Source organism: Muntiacus reevesi, chromosome 2 (assembly GCF_963930625.1).
Source record: "Muntiacus reevesi chromosome 2, mMunRee1.1, whole genome shotgun sequence".
In the NCBI taxonomy this organism is placed as follows: Eukaryota; Metazoa; Chordata; class Mammalia; order Artiodactyla; family Cervidae; genus Muntiacus; species Muntiacus reevesi.
In genome coordinates this window covers 231,557,068-231,576,672 of record NC_089250.1, presented here as the reverse complement: position 1 = coordinate 231,576,672, position 19,605 = coordinate 231,557,068, and the positions used below count along the sequence as shown (strand labels likewise).

At 48.7% G+C, this 19,605-nt stretch overlaps 1 pseudogene; it reads right to left on the bottom strand.

The window, feature by feature from the left end:
* The window catches only part of LOC136157445 (craniofacial development protein 2-like), a 91,782-nt pseudogene extending 87,417 nt beyond the window's left edge, over positions 1–4,365 (bottom strand).
* Positions 4,366–19,605: the final 15,240 nt, after the last annotated feature.

The window sequence follows — 19,605 nt, the reverse complement described above, 5'->3', positions numbered from 1 at the left end:
GCCGGGGGCAGGGGGATGCTAAGGAGGGGTAGAAAAGGTGCAGTCTGGAGGGAAAAAGGAAGAGCTTCCCAGGTCGCCCAGTGGTAAGGGATCTTCTTGCCAATATAGGAGACTCAGGAGATGCAGTTCGATTCCTGGGTTGAGAAAATCTCCTGGAGGAGGAAACGGCAACCCGCTCCAGTATTCTTGCCTGGAGAATGCCATGGACAGAGGAGTCTGGCAGGTTACAGCCCATGGGGTCGCAAAAGAGTCGGACACAACTGCACACCCAGGATTGGGGGGAAAAGGAAAGGGCAAGTGGAAGGAGCAAAGGAAGGGGCAAGGTGGCTAGGAGAGGAAGAAGAAATAGAACGGGCTCTGCTCATTGTCTGAGGCAGATCCTTGAGAGCTGGGAGGAGAGGAAGGGGAACCTTACACTATAGTGTGAAGAATGATAATTATAGCAGCAGCAGGTATTATTTATTGAAAAAAAAAAAATCCACTTTGTGGATGCCTCTTGCTCGGTGAGCCAGTTCACTATACCCTCAGATAGCTGAGTGCCACAAACAGTGTCAGTCCATGTGCAAGTGCTTGGAGAGTGGAAAGCGTCAGGGAAACTCAGGTGTTCTGTCCGGGACGTACACAACAACCCTTTTAGCCTGGAAAGTCTATGCTGTCGTCCCTGATTAAACCATAAGGGAGGGGAGCTTAGGGCTCGGGGGAGACTAGGACCTGTAACAATGGTTTCACCTTGGCTGACTATTCATGAATCTTTTCCCACTGCCCAAACCTTATTTTGCCACCTGTCTGTGACATGAGCTGATCCCCATACAAAACTGAGTTTTCCAGGCATCCAGCCATGAGCCTAGAGAATATCTATGAGGACTCTACCAGAAACCCTGAGTGAAGAAACTTCTGGATTCCCAAGAATCCACACTGAGGGGAGAGTGGGTCAGGGTTGCTGAAGCCTAAGGAGCCTGTCAGGAAACTCCTGATGTCACAGACACCTGAGGGGGCTGCCTGGTTCATGAGTGCTCCCGCAGGGGCTCTGCCGCCATGTCCCCCTCTCCTGGAGCAGGTACTGCCCTGCCAGCTGTGGCCCTGCCCCAGCCAGCCATAGCCAGGCTGTCTCTGGCTCCTCCCTGGGCCCCGCCTCTTCCACAGATGATTGACAGTGAGGCGGGGCTCCTCAAAGCAGAACTGCCTTGCTCCTGGGAGTGTGGCCTTACCCCATGATGCTGTGTAGTAAACTCAACCAGAGGGTCACCATTCAAGAGCCTTCACCACTAGGGACTAGGAGAGAGCTGGACAGAGAGTCTATAAGAGCCCCCATTAAAATCCAATGGAGGCCACTTTCAGGGTATATGGCTAATATTTGATAGGCTATCTGTATCGTTGTTCTTCAGTGGCTAAGTTGTGTCTGACTCTTTGTGACCCCATGAACTGCAGCACGCCAGCCTCCTCTGTCCTTCACTGTCTCCTGAGTTTGCTCAAACTCATATCCATTGAGTCGGTGATGCCATCCAACCATCTCATCCTCTGTCATCCCCTTCTCCTCCTGCCTTCAGTTTTTCCCAGCATCAGGGTCTTTTCCAACGAGTTGACTCTCCACACCATGTGGCCAAGGTATTGGAGCTTCAGCATCAGTCCTTCCAATGAATATTCAGAGTTGATGTCCTTTAGGATTGACTGGTTTGATCCCCTTGCTCTCCAAAGGACTCTCCAGTGTCCTCTCCAGCACCACAATTCAAAAGCATCCATTCTTTGGCCCTCAATCTTCTCTATGGTCCAACTCTCACACCCATACATGACTAACGGAAAAACCATAGCTTTGACTAGATGGACCTTGGTTGGCATAGTAATGTCTCTGCTTTTTAATAGGTTTGTCATAGCTTTTCTTCCAAGGAGCAAGCATCTTTTAATTTAGTGGCTGCAGTCACCATCCGCAGTGATTTTGGAGCCCAAGAAAATAAAATCTGTCACTGTTTCCATTGTTTCCCCATCTATTTGCCATGAAGTGGTGGGACCAGATGCCATGATCTTAGTTTTCTGAATGTTGAGTTTTAAGCCAGCTTTTTCACTCTCGTCTTTCACCCTCATCAAGAGGGCTCTTTAGTTCCTCTTCACTTTCTACCATTAGATTGGTATCATCTGCATATCTCAGGTTGTTGATATATACCTCCTGGCAGTCTTGGTTCCAACTTGAGCTTCATCCAGCTTGGCATTTTGCATGATGTACTCTGAATATAAATTAAATAAAGGTGACAATATATAGCCTTGATGTAGTCCTTTCCCAATTTTGAACCAGTCCGTTGTTCCATGTCTGGCTCTAACTGTTGCATCTTGACCTGCATACAGGTTTCTCAGGAGGCAGGTAAGGTGGCCTGGTATTCCCATCTCTTGAAGAATTTTCCATGGTTTGTTGTGATCCACACAGTCAAAGGTTTTCACATAGTCTAGGAAGCAGAAGTAGGTGTTTTTCTGAAATCACTGTAGAAAAACTATGATCCAACAAATGTTGGCAGTGTGATCTCTGGTTCCTCTGCCTTTTCTAGATCCAACTTGTACATCTGGAAGTTCTTGGTTCATGTACTGTTGAAGCCTAGCTTGAAGGATTTTGAGCATTACCTTGCTCATATGTGAAATGAGCACAACTGTACCATAGTTTGAACATTCTTTGGCATTGCCTTTCTTCAGGATTGAAATGAAAAGTGACCTTTTCCAATCCTGTGGCCACTGCTGAGTTTTCCAAATTTGCTGACGTAATAAGTGACATACTCAGTATGCAAAATGAGTGCATACTTTAATAGCATCATCTTTTAGGATTTGAAAGAGCTTAGCTACAATTCCATCACCTCCACTAGCTTTGTTTGTAGTAATGCTTCCTAAGGCTCACTTGACTTCAGATTCCAGGATGTCTGGCTCTAGGTGAGTAATCACACCATCATGGTTATCTGGGTCATTAAGACCTTTTTTATGTTGCTCTTCTGTGTATTCTTACCACTTTTTCTTAATATCTTCTGTTTCTATTCACTCCATACCATTTCTGTCCTTCATCATGCCCATCCTGGCATGAAATATTCCCTTGGTATCTCCAATTTTCTTGAAGAGATCTCTAGTCTTTCCCATTCTACTGTTTTCCTCTATTTCTTTGCATTGTTCATTTAAGAAGGCCTTCTTATCTCTCCTCGCTATTCTCTGGAACTCTGCATTCAGTTGGGTATATCTTTCCCTTTCTCCCTTGCCTTTTGCTTCTCTTCTTTCCTTGGCTATTAACATTTGTAAAACCTCCTCAGAGAACCACTTTGCCTTCTTACATTTCTTTTTCTTGTGGATGGTTTTGGTCACTGCCTCCTACACAAGGTTATGAACATCTGTCCATAGTTCTTCAGGCATTCTGTCTACCAGATATAATCCCTTAAATCTATTCATCATCTCCACTGTATAGTCATAATAGATTTGACTTATGTCATACTTGAATGATCTAGTGGTTTTCCCTACTTTCTTCAAGTTAAGCCTGAATTTGGCAATAAGGAGTTCATGATCTGAGCCACAGTCAGCTCCAGGTCTTGTTTTTGCTGACTGTATAGAGCTTCTCCATCTTTGGCTGCAAAGAATATAATCACTGTCCATGTGTGGAATCATCTCTTGTGTTGTTGGAAAAGAGTATGTGCTATGACCAGTGTGTTCTCTTGACAAAAATGTTAACCTTTGCCCTGCTTCATTTTGTTATCCAAGGCCAAACTTGCCTGCTACTCCAGGTATCTCTTCACTTCCTACTTTTGCATTCCAGTCCTCTATGATGAAAAGGACATCTTTTTTTTTGGTATTAGTTCTAGAAGGTCCTGTAGGTCTTCATAGAACCAGTCAACTTCAGCTTCTTCAACATTGGTGGTTGGGGCAAAACTTGAATTACTGTGATGCTGAACGGTTTACCTTGGAAAAGAACAAACATCATTCTGTCATTTTTGAGATTTCACCCAAGCGCTGCATTTTGGACTCTTTTGTTGCCTCTATGGGCTACTCCATTCCTTCTAAAGGATTCCTGCTCACAGTAGTAGATATAATGGTCGTCTGAACTAAATTCACCCATTCTCACCCATTTTAGTTCACTGATTCCTAAGATTTGATGTTTATTCTTGCCATCTCCTACTTTACCATGCCAAATTTACCTTGATTCATGGGCCTAACATTCCAGGTTCCTATGTAATACTGTTCTTTACACCATCGGATTTTACTTTCACCAACAGACACATTCACAACTGAGCATCATTTCTGCTTTGGCCCAGTCACTTCATTTTTTTTGGAGCTATTAGTAATTGCCCTCTGCTCTTCCCCAGTAGCATTTTGGACACTCTCTGACCTGGTCTCATCTTCCGATGTCATATCTTTTTGCCTTTTCATACTGTCCGGGAGGTTCTCCAGGCAAGAATACTGGAGTGGGTTGCCATTTCCTTCTCCAGTGATTCAAGTTTTGTCACAACTCTTCACTATGACCTGTCCATCTTGGGTGGCCCTGCATGGCATGGGTCATAGCTTTATTGAGTCACACAAGCCCCTTCACCGGGACAAGGCCATGATCCATGAAGGGGCCAGTTTCCTCTGTAGACACTGATTATCCCACTGGGGAAAGGGACACGTGCAATGGCTTCTGTTCTAGGCTTTGGGGAATACCACATATGAAGACAGTCTCCTTCAACAATTGTCCTTCCATTCTTATCAAATCTGGACCATCCGGGGTCACTTGGTCTATTCTACTGCCCCCCATGTAATGTAGTAGTGTTAGTTACTCGGCTGTGTCCAACTCATTGTGACTCCATGGACTGTAGCCGACCAGGCTCCTCTGTCCATGGAATTCAACAGGAAAGAATACTGGAGTGGGTTGTCATTTCCTTCTCCACTGTCCCCATGTAGGTGTATACCTAAACCACACACGGTTGGTCAATGGTCAGTCAAGATCACCATAGCATTCCCACCAAAGACAGTCGCTTCCCTGGACCTCCTGTGAACCAAGGACCCAGAAGGATCCCGGACGAACCATTCTTAGTCTCCCTCCCTTCAGTCCATTCCATGGATTTACTTGGAAAGTGTCAATCTAATGAATTAGATTCTCTCCTTCTTTCCCCAGAAGAGGAATGGTGGACATGGTGCTGAACAGTCAAGACTTGATGAGGGTACAGAAACTAGGACTGGGCTCAGATGTATATAATAGAAAACTTCAAAATAATAGTGGCTTAAGGAAGATAAAGCTCATTTCTGTCTTGTAAAACAAGTCTAAATGTAGTTAGCCCCGGGGTAAGCAGCTCTATCAGGCTTCCCTGGTGGCTCAGCGATAAAGAATCTGCCTGCAATGGAGGAGATCTGGGTGTGATCCCTGGGTTGGGAAGATACCCTGGAGGAGGGCATGGCAACCCATTCCAGTATTCTTGCCTGGAGACCCCATGGACAGAGGAGCCTGGTGGGCTGCAGTCCATAGGATTGAACAGAGTTCACACAACTGCAGCAGCTCTTTTACCATCACTGGCCCCAAGCTCTTTCTCTTTTGTGCCCCATCAACGTCAGCATTGGCTTCCATCCTCAAGAACATGCCCCAAGATGGCTGCCAGAGTTCCAGCCATCGTGATTAGGATCACAGAAAGGTAGAAATGCAGAACAGAAAAGGGCTCTTCTCAGCTTTATCAGTTCCTTTTAAACCTCCTTCCCAGAAGTTCCACTCAATAGTTACTTCTCATTGGAACATAATCTCTGGCTGCAAGGGGAGCTGAGAATTGTGCCTTTTAAGCCAGGGAACAATACAGTCAGCTAAAAAAAATCAAGGTTTGATAGCTTTAAAGAGGAAAGGAAGAGTGGATATTGGAGAAAGTAAAGGGTAGCTTCTGCCACAAGGAATTCAGTTTAGGTCAACACATTCACTGGGCAGCTAGAGTATGCCTGGCATGGGGCTGGGCTGAACCATAAACGTGATACATAAGATATGGTCCTTATCCCTCAGGAGCCAGCAGTCTAGAGTGGATGGTCTCATAGTTATAAGTTGTTTTGGCAACAAAGTGTTAAAAAAGAAAAAAAAAAAGGCCATTGTTGAATGGAGAATTCACATATGATCTGGAATTTTGGAGTCTCTTGAAGCATTTGAAGCTCTGGCAACACCAGACCTGTTTTAGATCATTGTGGCAACAGCTGGTTAGAGAAGCAACTGCCCTCTAGGGTTCTTCCTTCCCCTGTTTATTTCAGTCCCCGCCAAGCTCTGTTGCCTCACACCACTCAAGATATCTGCATGGCCATAGCAGCATGTGAGTTAACCCCCTCTGCTTAGGAAGACCCAGGTGGGTCACTGGACATGTTTCAGATGGCTCTGTGTGGACGGCAAGCAGACCTACAGAAACCACCGTGGTAAATGTAAACTTGGGCTTCCCAGGTGGCGCTAGTGCTAAAGAACCCGCCTGCCAATGCAGGAGACCTAAGAGACACTGGTTCGATCCCGGGGTCCAGAAGATCCCCTAGAGGGCAGCCCACTCCAGTATTCTTGCTTGGAGAATCCCATGGACAGAGGAGCCTGCCAGGCTACAGTCCATGGGGTCACAAAGAGTCGGACACGACTGAAGAGACTTAGCAGATGTGAACTCACTTGAGCTTGTGCCTCTCAGGGACAAAAATGGCTCTGAAATAAAAAAAATCCACAGGCTTCCCAGAATTCTTGTGCTCTAAAGGAGAGATGGAAGATGTGAAAATATCCTTTTTCAACTTCTCCTTTGTTTGAGATGGCGTCTCCGGCTTGTGGAAGCAAGGGGAGGGGTGGGGGAACTGACAGAGGCAGGCTTGTCTCTCTCCCGAACAGAAGACCCCCGGGTCAGGCGGAAGGTGGCCCCACCTCTCCCAGGCCAGAGCAGCTGCTGGAGGCTCCTCCCAGCTCAGCCGGGACCCAGGCTCCCTCCGCGGCTCACCTCGGAGCAGAGGCCCCTCATTAGTGCTCAGAGCCGTCTTTGCAGGCTGCCCCCTGGAGCCTTTCTCCCGCGCCCCGGGCTGGGCCGAGATCTTGCTGGAACCACATTCCGTCTCGCTTCAGAGCGCCCGCCTGGCTGAGACGACCCCGGCGCGGTGCAAGCGCCCGGAGCGCGGCGGCCCATTCTGGGTGGCCTCCCTCCTGCCCGACCCAAGGGCGTCGTGCAGCTATAAATTGAGTAAATTGAAAATGTTACTGAGGGTTGGAGATAAAAGAGAGAGCTGGGTGTCTCCATGAATAAAACATGGGAGGGAGGCCATTTCTTGGAAAAATAGAGAGAATAAATTGTGGCGGATCAATTTTATCTAATTTCTTGGCCGAGCTTCTGACATGCAAATGAATGTGCTCATAATTTATGAGTGAGCTATGGAGATTACCAGAGGGAAGGACTGCCTGGGTTTCTGGTGGAGGAAGGAGGGGCTTGGCTAAGGATTTAGCAAAAAGTCTATGAAGCTTTTTCTCCTGAAACCTAAGGATTTAGGAACCCTCCCAGGAACCTTCCCAGGGAAGGCAAAAGCTTGGCAGAGTACATTCTGGATGCCTGGGACTATCTTTGGAATCAGTTCTTTGGGGCTGTCAGTGGCTGTCCCAGGCGCACCAATGGCCAGCTGGCCCGCGTGGCCAGAACACACAAAGGCTACCAGGCCTTTGCTCAGCTGGTCTCCCATCTCCCAATACCCCATCTCACCAACCACATTCTCTGTCTTCACTCTTGGCTTCCAGCTTAAGTCTTCCCTGCTAGGCCCCAGGGAACCCACCCTTCTTTCTGTAGTCTAGAATGATGTGTCTGCCCTTCTTGCTTTGCGTGACACGTTGATCTGATCCTGTCTATAGATGTGTTCTCCTTGGCCTGAGCAATGACTGTAAAATATCTGAATTGGTTGCCAACATTGAGAAATTGGGAGATCTCTCGTATATTCAGGATGCCTGGCTTCGATTGGAACATCTGGTTACACGGCCTTGGGCTGGTATCAATGGACTGTAATTAAGAGGCAGCCACGAGGCCTCTAAGACAGAGGCGGGCACCCTAATTTGCTGCAGACCCTACTGCTCCCTTTTGCCTCTCTGGCCTGAAGCCAATGTCAATGGCCATTTATTATTGGGTCTGCACTATCATTTTGTTAAGAATGGAATTAATGGAAGAATGGAGTTAACGGGAAAGTGAAATATCTCTTCTTGTGATTAATGAAGAGGGTAAGTTAGAGGGGCACAGAACAGATTTCAAGAGGGAAAGGGCACTTGTTTTTTTTTTTTGACAGGAATGCCTCTTTATAGAGGACAGTGGTGGGAAGGGGTATAGCAGGTTGGTCATCACCACTGATTTCCCTGCCAAGACCTGCAGGCCCGTGTTTTCATAGTGCTCATGGCCCTCTAGGATCAGCTTGCTTGCTTACGTTGCTTTTGTGTGTATCACCTCAGCAGTTAAGCTCCACGAGGGTAGAGACCTAATCTGTTCACTGCTGTAGTCTCATAACCTGCATTTAGTAGGTGCTCGATAGTTATTTAAAGAATGAGTGAAAAGTGGCATATCTGGATGTCTGATCCAGAGGAGCCTTTTGAGAGGAGGTGTGTTGGGAAAAGGGTTCTCTGAGAAGGAGGCACAGCAGCAGGGGAGGGGGCGCTGGCACAGTTACCGCTGAAGTGTCAGATGGAGGTGAGGCCTGGCTGCTTGCTTGGAGACTGCGGAAATGTCTGCTGGACCCAGGCTGGTCCAGAGCATCCGTATGTAGAGTGTTGTGTAAGCCCACCAGTGCAGGAGGGGGACTGGTAAGACCCTGGGAAAAGAGGTCACTGTGAAGGAGGTGTCATCCACTGGGTGGGCTCCATGTGAGCCCTGGGGTGTCCCCTTCATCACTCCCAGGGCATCATCAGGCAGCAACGAGAATCTGAGCATGTCAGAGCTGGGAGGGAAACTGAGGCTCAGCGTGGGGACTGGGCCACAGGAAGTCTCTGAGGACACAGAAGTCTGCTCAGGCTTGGACTCTGCACCTCGGTCCTCTGCGAGTCCAAAGAGATGCAGGTGCTGTCAATTTTGAGTCTCCAGATAGATGAAAACAAGGAGCACATGCTCATTTCAGTCGTGTCTGACTCTTTGCGACCCCGTGGACTGTAGCCCACCAGGCTCCTCTGTCCGTGGGATTCTCCAGGCAAGAATACTGGGGTGGGTTGCCATGCCCTCCTCCAGGGGACTTTCCCGACCCAGGGATCAAACCTGCGTCTCTTACGTCTCCTGCCTTGGCAGGCATGTTCTTTACCACTGAGCCATCTGGGAAGCCCTCAAAACAAAGAAATGCTCAAATAGGGTTTTTTAAATGGTGGCATATTTAACATTTTTGCATTGAAAAGGCTAACACTTTAAACTTATTGAAAAAATATCACACAATGTAATCACGGTTTTCAGAAGAAGATCACAGTGTTTAGAAATCACAGTCAATTCCTGCCTCCTGCAGGGGTGGTCTGGGAGCCATTGGATGGCCTTATACAATGGAATGGTCTTTATTTATTCCTGCCAGTTGATGTCTGTGACTCTACCTAGACCCATTAGGAGATCCTCTGTGGTCTGCAGTCTTGGTCATTGTGTGTGTATGCTCAGCTGTGTTCAACTCTTTGCGACCCCGTGGAATATAGCTCCTCTGTCCATAGGATTCTCAAGGCAAGAATACTAGAAAGGGTTGCCATTTCCTTCTCCAGGGGATCTTGCTGACCCAGAGATTAAATCCATGTCTCAAGTCTCCTGAATTGGCAGGCGGATTCTTTATCACTAGCGCCACCTGGTGGGTGGGAAGCAAAAACTGCATGACCTCCCTGTGGCAGGCGTAGGTCAGAATCCCTCTAAGCCTCAGTCTTCTGTTCTAGAAAATGGGCACCTTCCTTTGTAGCCCACAGAGCTGAGCTGAGGATGACTGTGTGGAGTGCTTAGCCCTGCGGGCTGCTGCTTCAGCCATAGAGCCGGGTCCTACCCCAAGGCTCCTGCTCTTTCTGCACCTCCCCTCTGTCCCCATAAGCTCATCTCTTGGGGAGGTTTCAGAGCTCTGCTAATAGGACCTATCCCTTGAAAGCAGAAATGGGATTTTTCTTCCCAAATCCGTTCCTTAGGGGAAGTCTTCAAAGAGAGTTCTTGTAATTTCCTGTTATAAAATTTTATGTGCAATTACAAACAATGAACTGTGAGCATTAATTGAGCAGACTGGGAGATTTTCTGTTTTTAAATCATGACTATTTTAAAACCTCCCAGACCACGAGAAAATGGCCTGAGGAAATAAACTTCCAGACGGTGGCCCAAGCAGCATCCCACTCTTGTGGCCCCTCTCATTGCCTCTGGGACCCTGCTGGAAAGGTGGCCACTGCACCCAGCAGAGCCAGAGGGCCTGCTGCAGGAAGACGAAGCAAGAGGCTGTCCAGTTCTGGCGTGCAGAGCTACATGAATCACGGCTTTCACCCACTCCAGTTGCCGGTGTGTAACTGATCTGTATCCATCCATCCATCCATCCATCCAACCACCACCCCATCTACCCATCCACCCATCCCACCAAACACTATTAGCCGAGTGCCTGCCACGTGCCAGGCTCTGGGCACATAGGTCTGTGAGCAAAACAGACAAGCATTCGTCTCCAACTTGAGCTGACATTTTAACAAGGGAGACAGAGATAATGAACACAATAAATAAGAACACTATACAGTATATTAGAAGGTAATAAGTGCTTTGGAGAAAAACTAATTTGGGGATGATACAGGAGGAAGAGGATGGGGGCAGGTCTCCTTGAGACTGTGACATTTGAGCAAAGATTTGAAGGAGGCTGGGAAGCAAGCCATGTGGCTGTCTGGGTGGAAGTGTTCCAGGTAGAAGAAAAAAAGTGTGTTCAAGGGCTCTGGGGGATGTCCAGGAGGAAGGGGCTCTGTGCAGGCTTGCTCACCCTTCTAAGGACATTGAGTTGGCTCTGAAAGAAGTGGGAGCCATTATGGGGTTGCAAACAGAGGAGTAATGTGTGCTTACTTTAAAAATTTTTTTAAATTAATTAATATTTATTTATTTATGTTGGCATGCTGGGTTTTCACTGCTGTGCACAGCGTTTCTCTAGTTGCAGTGAGTGGAGACGACCTCTGGTTGAGGCTGGAGGGCTTCTCCTTGCAGCGGCTTCTCGGTGTGGAGCACGGGTTCTAGTGGGCTCAGGAGTTGTGGCATACAGGCTTAGTTGTTCCGCGGCCGTGTGGGATCTTCCCAGGCCAGGGAGCAAACCCGTGTCCCCCGCACTGGCAGGCGGACTCTTAACCACCGGGCCGCCAGCGAGCCCCTGCACGGGCTTACTTTCTAAAAGACTGCCCTGGTTGCTGTGTTGGGATTAGCACTGCTGTCCACCACTGAAGCTACTGGACGCAAGGCTGTCAAGTGCTTGACACGTGGCCCGTCTGATTCTGGATGGTGAAGACTTACCATGCAATAGAGAAACTGCCTCATTAACTATTTGAAGACATTGATTATAAGTTAAGATGACAGTATTTTGAATATATTAGCCTAGAATATGTATTATTACAATTTATTGCGTTTCACTTTTTAGACTGTGGCTACTAGAAAAGGTAAAATTCCATACATGGCTCATATTCTGTTGCTACTGGACAGCGCTGCTCTAGACAGTGCAGGTCAAGGGCAGAAGCTGGGAGACACTGGGGGAGGCACGGCCGTAGTTCATGCGAGAGGCGATGGCAGGCGAGCCAGGGGACAGCGTGGTGGGAGGTGGTGGGATGCTAGATGGATTGCGAAGCTGTGTTTGTGACTGGACTGCAGGGCGTTGCTTCACAGATGTGTGAGGAATGACTCACACATGGGCTCTGCCCATCACACTGTGGTGGGGAGGTGCGTGGAAAGGGAGATGGGATCCAGAGTCAGAATCCTCTCCTGGAACCAGAGTCTGGAACAACGCCCCGGGAGGGACTGTTGGTGGTCGAACTCCGAGAACTGGCTGTCCGCGTGGGGGCAGTGTAAGCCCAGGTCTCATGTAACAGGTGGTTGTGAGAATCCAGGTCTTGACTTCCCCATCTGTAAAATGGGGGCAGAGCTGTGAAAGTTAAGTGGGTAGCTAGACTATGTGCAATCGGTGGGGTGCTCCTGTTATTACAGATACAGGGACTACACTCTGGAAGGAACTGGGGCTGGGTTCACCTGCTGCCTCTCTGACAAGTTTGCTCTACAAGTTTCACAAGAGCTACTGTTCTTGTTTTATTAAAAGTACTCAGGCAGACTTAGAGAATGAACCTATGGTTGTCGGGAGTTGGAGGGAAGGTCAGAGGGAAGATAGTTAAGGAGACTGGAATGGACGTGTATACACGTCCTGTATACACGTCCTGCTGTATTTAAAATGGATGACCAGCAAGGACCTACTGTATACACATGGAACTCTGCTCAACGTTATGTGGCAGCCTGGATAGGAGGGGAGTTTGGGGCAGAATGGATACGTGTATATGCATGGCTGAGTCCCTTTGCTGTCCACCTGAAACCATCACATTGTTTGTTAATCTGCAATACTGAATAAAAAGTTTTAAAATAATCTTATTATGTTTTCAGTTCAGTTCAGTTCGGTTCAGTCGCTCAGTCGTGTCTGACTCTTTGCAATCCCATGAACTGCAGCACGCCAGGCTTTCCTGTCCTTCACCAACTCCTGGAGCTTGCTCAAACTCATGTCCATTGAGTCAGTGATGCCATTCAACCATCTCATCCTCTGTTGTCCCCTTCTCCTCCTACCTTCAGTCTTTCTCAGCATCAGGGTCTTTTCCAAAGAGTCAGTTCTTCACATCAGGTAGCCAAAGTATTGGTAGCCTTTTCATTCTCTAGGGGATCTTCCCAACTCAGGGATCGAACCCAGATCTCCTGCATTGCAGATGTAGGGAAGCCCCTATTACGTATTAATATATAATTAAAAAAATGATTAAAAGTGCTCAGAGATTTCCCAGGTAGTCTGATGGTTAAGACTCTGCCCTTTCACTGCTGGGGGCACAGGTTTGATCCCTGGTCAGGGAACTAAAGATCCTGCAAGCCTCCAGGCGAAGGCAGAAAAAAAAAAAAAAAAGTATTGCTCCCTGTCTGCTCAAGAGGACGGAGACCCCCAGGGCCCTCCAAGGCCACTGCCCAGATGGTAGAGGGAGGCCTGGGGGTCTCAGAAGAAGCAGTGTGTCCTGCAGCATCCTTACTGGGTTGAGGGGCAGAGGGACCGTGAGCCACTGATTGGAGAGACTTCTGGAGGCAGCAGTGGTCATGGCTTGGGGAAGCCCTATGGTGTAACAGAAGGAGGAAGCTCAGCTCGAGTAATGAGAGAGCTGCAGGCAGAGGAGAGGCTAGGAGTCATAGCCATCCTGGACTCGGGGCTCTGCTTCTCTGGTTTCTGCTAGCAGGCTGGGGTGGAAGGGACTGCTGCTTCCCCTGCCACCCCCTTTCAGCTCAGTGTAGTGCCGAGCCTCGCACATAGTAGGTCCTGAATAAATTATGACTGTGTGGAATAAGCAAGGCAGTATTGCAATGCACTAGGATAATGTTGGTTGAATGCACAGAAAGAAGGGCATTGGCTGGAAATATTGATCACGCTGCTATTGACCGAGTTATGTGCAGCCTACATCAGTCCATCTCTCCACCCACTTCCCAGACACAGGCCTCCAGCGTCTCTCTCCTGGACACCCACTGTGGCCTCCTCACCTCTCCTTCCTTCAACTTTTGTCCTCTCAATTCTTCCTTCACATGACAGCCAGTGGGTAAGATTTACGTTTAAAAATGTAAATCAGATTATGCTCTATCTCTAGTTCCAACCTTCTACGAGCTTCTCTTGCCAACAGCATACAAGTCTGCAAGGTCCTATATGATCAGACTCCGTGTTCCCAGCCAACTTCATATCTTAACATTCTTGTTGTCAATAACCTTCTTTCCTTTTCTAGAACTCCAGCCAGGTCCTGTCCCAGGGCCTTTGCACTTGCTGCTCCTTCACCTGGAATGCTGTTTCCTCCCATTTTTGCCTTGGTAACATCCAATCCTGTCTCAGTGCAAGTGCCTCTTCCTCAGAGAGGGCTTCTTTGAACCCCTCAATCTAAGAAATCCTAAATTAATTCTTACTTTAAAATCTGCTTATCATGTGTCACCCTCTACCAGTTTCCTGTGTATGTATTTGGTTGTCTGTGTATTGTGTCTCCTCTACCAGAGTGTAAGCTTCCTGAAGCTTTCCCATCCTTGTCACCTCCCCTACCCAGCCCAGTGCCTGGAACATAGTAAGTACACTGTGAATACTGTTGAATGAACAAATTTGAGTGTCTGTGCTAATCTTGAGCACCTTGTGTGTATCATCTCATTTAATCCTTGTAAGCTCCTCTGTTACCAAGGAGACAACTAAACTGTCTGAGGATTGAAATCTCACGTCTGACTCTGCAGTTTGTATTGGTGATCCCTGCGTGACACTGTCCCTTAGACCCCAGTTCTGCCCTGGCTCTGCCAGTAACTGACTCTGTGACATGGATTATGACCAACTTGGAGTTCCTTCTCACCCCAGTGGGGAGCTGGCTGAGTGTTTCTAGTCCCTGGAGCTCTGAAGATCTTGGGCGTGGTTCTTGATGGGACATATGTGTCCCCTTGGGAAGGTTTATATCTGGGATATCCCTATGGGAACAGTTGCGTCCTGTACCACTGGACTTGCTGTTTTATTATAAATACATACGCTGATGATATGCTCAGTCATTCAGTCATGTCCAGCTCTTTGTGACCTCATAGACTGTAGCCCATCAGGCTTCTCTGTCCATGGAATTTTCCAGGCAAGAATACCGGAGTGCGTTGCCATTTCCTACTCTAATGCTGATGTTATTTTTTATTTTTCTTCTTAATTTAGGGTAGAGCTTAGGTCAGGCTTTAATTTTAGGGGAGTAAAAGGGATATTACAAAATACATACTATAGGGCGTTCCATGGTCGTCTAATAGTTAGGATTTGGTGCTTTCCCTGCTGTGGGTTGGGCTCATTCCCTGGTCAGGGACCTGAGATCCTGCAAGCTGTATGGAGTGGCCAAAAAGAAAAAAGTGCATGTAACAGCAGGGAGCCTTCATCACTGGTGGGGACAGAAATCAGAGCCTGAGGCTGGAGGCACAGACCAAGAGCAGCATGAGGTGCCTGCTGGGGGCTGGAGGTGTCCTGTGCCTACACCTGGGAGGTCATTACGTGGAGGTACATGTGTATGACAGTCACTGAGCCATACACCAAAGACAGGGTCATGTGAAACAGTAAGCCTTACCAGTTTTTAAAATTAAGTGAAATAATAAAGAATGAAATAAATAAATGACATAAAGTGGGGCCTGGGGACAGAAGCCACGGGGGTCCTTTAGCCCAGGGGTCCTCCTGGATCTCGTGAGGGTCTCTTTGATCCCTAAGACTTGGCCCCAGCACCTCCTCCTCCATGACACCACCTCACTGGGTTCCTGCGGGCAGCCCCCTCCCCACCCCTCATGCCCCCTTCTTAGCATTATTCACAGGGTGACCTGGTGACTTGCTGGTGGCCCCTTTGGCTGTCAGCAGCTTGCTGGGGGGTGTGGCTCCCATTTTGGGTATTCAAGATGCAGGCTGCAGGGGTGTTTGTTGAATGAATCAGTACCCAGCCTGTGGGGGAGGCTGGGGCTCTGGCTCGCCCAAGGCTCCACACCTTCCAATCTAACAGGGGAGAGTATATACATTCTAGGCCTGCAGGTTCAGAGGAGGAGACCTGGGGAGCCTTGCAGGACGTGCTAACAGTGGTGTGAGTAACCTCATCTTGGGTAATCCTACCCTTGAGGTGGGGGTGGGTGCCTGGACTCCACCATGTTAGAGATGAGGGCCAGCAGGTTCAGAGAGCTCCTGTCCCTTCCAGAGTTCACAGGGCAAGGAGCAGAGTGGGACTGGTTACCCATCACTCCCTGACTCCAGAGCCCAAGCTCACATTTCCTGCTCAGTCTTGCTCCTGTAGAAAGATGAGAAAGAAAGAGGACAGCTCCTAGTTGGTCTCCTGAAACTTCCTTTCCTCCAAATGCTGGCTCTTTAAACGTCTGGTCTTTATGATCTGTCCTTTAGATGCTGTGTTCTCAGGATAGGCTTTTACATGAAAGCCGTAGAGACAGCTGTCAGACTTGAGAAGGCACTTCCTGACTCTCAGTCATAAAATACTGCTCTGGGCAGGTTAGATGTGGTCAAGTTGGAGATTAGGGCCTGGACCCTGTGAGATCTGAGCTCTTGGGCCCAGAGTCTGACTCTCCCTGAGCTCCTGGCTCTGGGGACCCACCTCGGAAAGAGTGAGGTTAGCCAGGCATTAGGCCTCCCGGGACCCGCGTCCCTGTGTCCCCTGGAGCTGCAGAGCCCTGGAGGCCCAGAGCCTCCTAGGGGGAGAGAGAGAGAGCACAGCAAACTTTTCCTAGCAACTTTCCAGTGGCCAGAGGCTTCCTCGGAAGACCTGGCCTGCTGCGTCTCCGGGCCCTGTCTCCCATGGGTGCAGGCCCTGGAGAAGGGGGCTGTGGGTGATTGGAGCCTGGCAACTCCCAAGTGAACCACGAGCCCCTCAGGGCCCCTTCCCGGGAGGGCCTTTGACCCCGGAGCCTCTGTTTCCAGTCCTTTTGCTCAGGGATCTGTTCCCTCCCCACTGGGGCCCAGGTTGCCGAGCAGAAGCCACCAGAGACCCTGGGGACTGTGAGAAGCCTGGAGGGAGCCCAGAGGAGCTGAAGCTTCTGGGCCTCGTTGCCAGGCCCCCACCCTCCCCTCACTCTTGGAGGGTGGGGCCTCCCCTGGGCCCTGAGAGGCCTGGGTGGAAAGGAAATATGTGAGAAGCTGCAAAGGGCAGAAGGACCCGCCAGGAGCGCTTGCAGGGCCTCCTAAACACAGGCTTGGTTATTTGGATTTTCACGTGGCAACAGCCCCTCCTCCACCCCCCAGCACTTTCCTCTGCTTCTCCCATCTCCTTCTGGCGGTCTCACCTCAGGGAGTGCAGTCACTCGTTCATTCACTCAGTAAGGTTTTGCTGAGCACGGACTGGGCCAGCCAGGTGCCAGGCGCTGGGAGAACAGTACTGGACAAGGGTACAGGGTCTTTGATCTCAAGGAGCTGACAGTTAGGGAGCAGGTGAATAACAGGCAGGGGACACGTCTTCCAGAAGTGATCAGGACTGTGGTGACGGTGAATCAGAATGATTTGGCAGCAAGGGATGAGGGGGGGAGTATGAAACCGGTTGGGTGCACCGGGCCCGAGGCAAGGGCAAAGTCCCCAGGGCAGGAAGTGGTGGAGGAGTTCCAGGAGCAGGGGGTGGTCGGAGGATAGGAGTATGGCGGTTACGGGACACCTGCAAGGTGAGGTCAGCGGGGCCCCATCACGCTGTGCCTGGCTGGCTGAGGGTGCGGGTTGGCCTGGATTCCAGAGAGTCATTGGAAAGGTTCAGCAAGGGAGTGATGTGGTCAGCTCTGCATTTGGAGAACATTGTTCTGGAGGCTTCGAGGGGAACTGTTTGAAGATTCAAGGGGCTTGGAGGAGACCTGTTAGGGTGGAAGATGGGTTAGGGGGACTCCCTGGGAACCCTGGAGTCTCTCCAAGTGCTCAGAGGAAGGCTTGGGTTTCCACTTCAGTCTTTAACAAAAGTGCCACCTGAAGAATCATTTGCAACTGGGGTTTGCCCTGAATTTTAATTTACTATTTGTGGGACTTCCCTGGTGATCCAGTGGCTAAGACTCTGTGCTCCCAATGCAGGGGGCCTGGGTTCAGTCCCTGGTCAGGGAACTAGATCCCATATGCCAAAACTAAGACAAATAAATAATTTTTTTTATCTAAAAGTGTGGACTTTTGAGAAACAGAAGCTCATCCCCTCTGGGGCACCCTGGGAGTCAGTGTACAGCGTGTGCCTGAGTGGGCGGTGAAGCTGGGGTATTTATACACCATCTCACATCACCCTTGGTTGAGGGCCGCTCATAAGGGCACTAACTCTGCAGCACTCAGGTCCACCTGTGCATAGACAGAGTCATCGTGGGTGACCTCAGGCAAACAGACAGAAGTGCCGACAGTCAGAAGTCAAAACTTTGGGCCCTAAAATAGCTCTGGGAGGTAAGGGTGGAATACCGAAGTATCTGCTGCAGCAAGTTACTTAGCCTGAGCCTCACTTGCTTCATCCGTAAAATTGGAATAATAAGAGCAACCCTGTTTAAAAAAAATAAGTAAGAAGTCCTGACTCCTAGGGTGATTGTGAGATTGAATGAGAGAATGCTCTTAAAATGCTTGCTGCAGGGTGTGCCTCATATGTGGTGCTTCATTCATTTGCTTGATGGGCGTTTACTGCATGCTTTAGGATGCCAGGCCAGCCGGTAGGAATACGAGGGTTGTTCTTCCAGCAGCAGTGTGTGGCCAGTCTCTTGGACTCTCAGGTAGAAGGACCATTCACGCTGCCTCAGGGGTCCCTGCAGATGCCTCCGGTGGTCAGGGCATAATAGCGTGCCCTTTTGAGACTGCCCTCCCTTCCCCTTGGGGAGTTGGGGGCACCCAAAGTAAAGCAGCTTATAACCAGGAGAGTGGGGAGCTAGCTTAGCTTTGCTTCCTCAGTCCCATCCAGCTCTCCTCACGGCCTCCTTGTCCCCCGCCCCCATTGTCTTTCCTCCCTTCCTCCCTCTGGCCAACTTCCTGGCTCTGCTTCCAGGCGGGCATCTGGTCACTCTTCCCCGAAACTCACCTGACAGTTTCTCTGTCTCCTGTTGACGAGGGTGTGCTCTTGCTTACATGATGATTTAGATCATTTTAATTGACTCAGTTTTCTAAAAACTGTGATAATATATATGTAGCCATCAGAGTTGTATCATCTGCATATCTGAGTTTGCTGATATTTCTCCCAACAACCTTGATTCCATTTTGGGATTCAACCAGCCCGGCGTTTCACATGATGTACTCTGCATATAAGTTAAATAAATAGGATGTCAATATACAGCCTTGTTGTACTCCTTTCCCAATTCTGAACCAGTCAGTTGTTCCATATAAGGTTCTAACTGTTACTTCTTGACCTGCATACAGGCGTCTCAGGAGACAGATAAGGTGGTCTGGTATCCCTATCTCTTTAAGAATTTTCCACAGTTAGTAGTGATCTGCACAAAGGCTTTAGTGTAGTCAATGAAACAGAAGTAGATGTTTTTCTGGAATTCCTTCACTTTCTCTATGATCCAATGAATGTTGGCAATTTGATCTCTGGTTCTTCCCCTTTTTCTAAACCCAGCTTGTACATCTGGGTGTTCTTGATTCACACACTGCTGAAGTCTAGCTTGAAGTATTTTGAGCATAACCTTGCCAGCATGCGAAATGAGCACACGGGTACAGTAGTCTGAGCATTGTTTGCACAGCCCTTCTTTGAGATTAGAATGAAAACTGACCTTTTTCAGTCTTGTGGCCACTGCTGAGTTTTCCAAATTTGCTGACATATTGAGATAGGCTGATGATAGTATGCTAATGGCAGAAAGTGAAGAGAAACTAAAGAGCCTCTTGATGAGGGTGAAAGAGGAAAGTGAAAAAACTTGCTTAAGCTCAACATTCAAAAAAAAAAAAAAAAGATCATGGCATCTGGTCCCATCACTTCATGGTAAATAGAAGGGGAAAAAGTGGAAACAGTAACAGATTTGATTT